Raw genomic sequence first — 4391 nt, 5'->3', positions numbered from 1 at the left:
CGAGTCTCCAGAATCATGCCCTCGGCTGAAGGCAGGCGCTAAACCACGGAATCACCCAGGGATCCCCAAATTCCGCATTGTTTTGAAGTGGTTGTTGCTCTCTAAGATTCCGTTGGCAAATATCTCTTTTACTGCAGAGAATGAGGCCAAGGGAATGGCGACTGAACCTCAAACCTATGCTTTTGAAACACAGCTTTGAGAAGACATCCTGGTCTCTGGCATGTGAAGCCAAGTACACAGACTCTTAAGGAAAGCCTGTGTTTGGGAGCTTGCTCTGCCTTTTTTTTTTTAATTTTTTAATTAAGATTTACTTCATTTGGGTATTTCCAATATCTCTCTGCTCTCTTTTCTTGTTACCCCTTTTTTTTAATCTTTGAGTTTTGAAATTCTTTTTTTCTCACTTCCTCCTCCTAGTTTTTACTTTTGTTTCTTTCTATATTCATCATCTTTAAGAGAGGCAGAAATGATTTAAGGTCATGAAGAGGAAGATGTTTATCTATACCAGCCCTCTACACTAGAACTTTCTGAGATGATGGAAATTTTCTGAATCGGCACTGTCCAACACAGAATTCGCTAGATGTATGTGGCTTGGGTGGCACTAAGCAGTGACAACACACTAGAGACTTGGGGGGAGAATTATGGAGAGGAATAAAGTAGAAAAAAGGGTTCCTTTAATTCTATGATTAAGGTCCTGGATTGCTTGCCCCCCCCCCCCGAAAAATGGCTCATATGCATGAAACCTGCCAAAAAAAACACAGCAAACACTTACAAAACTGAAATATGGTGTGCAACACCACATTTTCAGATTGGACTCTGGGAAGCACACAGGTGAGGGAGACCAGAATAACACTACAAAGGTTTTGAAACTAGGTTGACATTCAAACCACAGTCCACAAAACTGAGCTGAGACATGTTCAGGGTTGATTGCTTGCTAAAATAGATGACTTAAAAAGAAACCTGATTCTTTTAACATAAGACTCAAAATGTTCAGGAATCAATCCAAAATCATTCATTATACCAAGAACCAGAAAAACCATAACTCAAATGAGAAAAGACAATAACATATGCCATGCCAAGATCACACAGAGGTTGGAATTAAATGACAAGGTTTTCAAGCAACTGTCACAGAAACACTCCAACAGCAGTGCATGAAAGGGAAAACTGAAACAAAAAGCAGTGGGAACAAACAGAAAACAACAAAACAGCCGACCTAAATTCTAACATATCATTAATTACTCTAAAAGTAAATGGCTTGGCCCCCTTTCCTCAGTCACCATGGAAGTGGTCTATCCTAGCAAGGAAGCTTCACTTCATCCCGCAGTGGCCACTCGCTGGCCCCATGGCCTCTGTCTGGGGGCATGCCTGCATGAACTCAGCCCTCACCCTGCAAGATGATGAGGTGCCAGTCACGGAGGATAAGATCAACGTGCTCATGAAAGCAGTGGGTGCAAATGTGGAATCCTTCTGACTGGGCTTGTTTGCAAAGCACTGGCCAATGTCAATATTGGGAGGCCCATCTGCAACGTAGGGGCTGGTGGTCCTGCCTGAGCAGCCACCGCTGCACCAGCAGGAGGTCCTGCTCCCTCAGTCACTGCTGCCCCAGCTGAGGAGAAGCAAGTGAAAGCAAAGAAAGAAGAATCAGGGGAGTCTGATGATGACATGGGCTTTGATTTTTTCTTTTCTTTTCTTTTCTTTTCTTTTCTTTTCTTTTGGCTTTGATCTTTCTGACTAAAACCTCTTCTGTAACCTGTTCAATAAAAACCTGGGCTCTTTGGGCACCCAGGTGGCTCAGTGGTTGAGCATTTGCCTTTGGCTCAGGTTGTGATCCTGGATTCCTGGGGTCCTGGGATCAAGTCCCACATGGGGCTCCCTGTAGGGAACCTGCTTCTCCCTCTGCCTGTGTCTGCCTCTCTCTGTATGTCTCATGAATAAATAAATCAAATCTTAAAGAAAAAAGAACAGAAAAAGATATATTGTGCACACATTAATGAATAGGAAGCTGGAGTGTCTATATTAATATTAGGCAAAACAGACTTCAGAGCAAAGAAAATTAGCAAGGACAAAAAGTGGCATTATAAAACTATAAGAAGGCTCAATTACCTAAGAACATATAACACTCCTAAGCAGGTATGTTCTTAGCAGCAGAACCTGCAAAAATATGCAGCAAAATGGCAAAACTGGGAGGAGAAATAGACAAACCTGCCATTATAGCTAGGGTTTCTCTTAGTAGCTGATAAGCCAGCAGCCAAAAAAATTCCGCACGAAATCTGGCCATGAATGTGTATAGCAGTTTTATTTGTAAATCAAAAACTGAGAACAACTTAAATGTCTTTCAGCAGGTGGATGGGTAAACAAATTGTAGTACCTCCGTTGCAGTAGACAGAATGTGGACGCTGCCTTTCAAACTCATAGGTTAAATCCTAATGCCCACTGTGACAGTATTTGGAGGTGGAGCCTTTCAGAGGTGAGTAGGTCATGAGGCTGGAGTTCTCATGAACAGAATCAACGCCATTATAAAAGAGAACCCAAAGAACCTTGTTACCCTCTTCCAGCATGTGAGAACATAAGGCAAAGATGGTTTTCCATGAACCAGAAAGTGGGCTCCCAATCTGTACACACCTTGGTCTTAGGATTCCCAGCCTCCAGAATGATAAGAAATATATTTCTGGTTTTTAATAAGCCATGCAGCCTGTGGCAACAACTTGATGGATTTCCAGGGCATTATGCTGCCTAATGAAAGGCCAATTATATCCATGTTACATTCTCAAAATGACAAAATTACACTGAAGAATCATGTTTGTCCAGGGTTCGGGTCCGGGGGAAGATGTGACTATTAGAGGTGATGAAACAGTTGAGGATAATCTTGATGATAATCATGGTTACACCAATCTATAAACATGATAAAATTTCATAGAACTATGCACCCCCCTGGGCAGCCCAGGTGGCTCAGTGGTTTGGCTCCGCCTTCAGCCCAGGGCCTGACCCTGGAGACCCAGGATCGAGTCCCAGGTTGGGCTCCCTGCATGGAGCTTGCTTCTCCCTCTGCCTGTGTCTCTGCCTCTCTCTCTCTGTCTCATGAGTGAATGAATAAAATCTTAAAAAAATAAAAAACTATGCACCCCCCCCCAAAAATGTGCATATTAAAACTGGTAACAATCCCCAAAATGTCTATAGTTTAGATAATAGTATGGTACTGCCATCAATTGGTTGGCTCTGATAACTATGCTCTGGTATGTAAGATATTATTGGGGGAAATTGGGAGAAGGTCCATGGGAACTCCCTGTACTCTTCCTGCAACTTCTGTGTGAGCCTTAAAATATTTTAAAACAAAAATATTTTTTAAAATGTGGCTAGAGCAACTGATCAGCTGAATTGTTCGCTTGGTGTGATTTTTATAAATTTAAATAGCTGCGTGTGGATTGTGCAGGTCACTACTAAGTTTCACCAAGTAACCTTTTGATTTCTGTTTGTTCTTATTCCTAGGCTCCTAAAGAAAAGTTTCATGCATGAAAAGTTTACCCGACACATAAAATATAATCCATATTATTTAAATCTCTCTTAATCAAGTACAATGCTCTCTACCAATGAGAGCATAATGAAATTCATGTTTGAAAAGTAACACATTTGGTCATTTTTTCATTTTTTATCCCATTCCCATGACTACTATGGATGGGAGAACATTAATTCTTCAGCTACATTCTAAAGATTTTAAAAATCCTAGCCTTGTTTTGTCAGCTCACCGAATAGAAAGAAGTCTCTAGTTGTTCAGAACCTTAATTATCTCTTTTCACTGACAAAATCTAAGCAACCTACTACCTCCAAATCCCTAGGAATGAACAGTCGGTCTTTTGACCTTCCTTGCCAGAATAAGTGACTTTAAATCTTTGCCAGCTCAGGTTAAGAGATCAACTCTTCTCTCAGAGCCCACAGAAGTCCAACTCCTCTGACTTGCAGAAGGGGTTTGATTCTTTCCTCCCTTTTCATTCGTCCCCCTCCTACTTTTCACAAACATCCTCACTCTAAATAAAATGAACAAGCTTATAATGAGGCAAATTCATTGAGTGCTGGCCCAGCCCTCCTCACTCCCTGCCCCAGCCCCACATGGAAGCAAGGGTCTAATCATAAAGAACCACCCAAGCTTTCCTGGGGACACTCAAGGGTGGGGACTCCTAAGGTTATTTTGGGATGAGTTGCTCTAAAATTCTCTTTCCAACCACTCCTACAGTGGTGGTGGAAGCTGTTGGGACCCTTCACCTTGCAGAAAAGCTAAGCCTTTGCCATCTCCGAAGGAATCTAAGATTATCTAGAGATTTCCAAAAAAGGAATATTAGGATTCTCTTCAGGGGCCTATGGGGGGTAGGGATGAACATTGACACTGCCATTGTTTAGGA

General features: G+C 41.9%; 1 pseudogene; it reads left to right on the top strand.

Moving 5' to 3' along the window:
- The first annotated feature begins 1339 nt into the window (after positions 1 to 1339).
- LOC140605219 (large ribosomal subunit protein P1-like) lies at positions 1340 to 3491 on the top strand (annotated as a pseudogene).
- Positions 3492 to 4391: the final 900 nt, after the last annotated feature.

The sequence above is a fragment of the Canis lupus genome, chromosome 1 (genome assembly GCF_048164855.1).
Source record: "Canis lupus baileyi chromosome 1, mCanLup2.hap1, whole genome shotgun sequence".
Lineage (NCBI taxonomy): Eukaryota > Metazoa > Chordata > Mammalia > Carnivora > Canidae > Canis > Canis lupus.
Note: the sequence above shows the minus strand (reverse complement) of the source record. Positions and strands in the feature narration are given on the sequence as shown.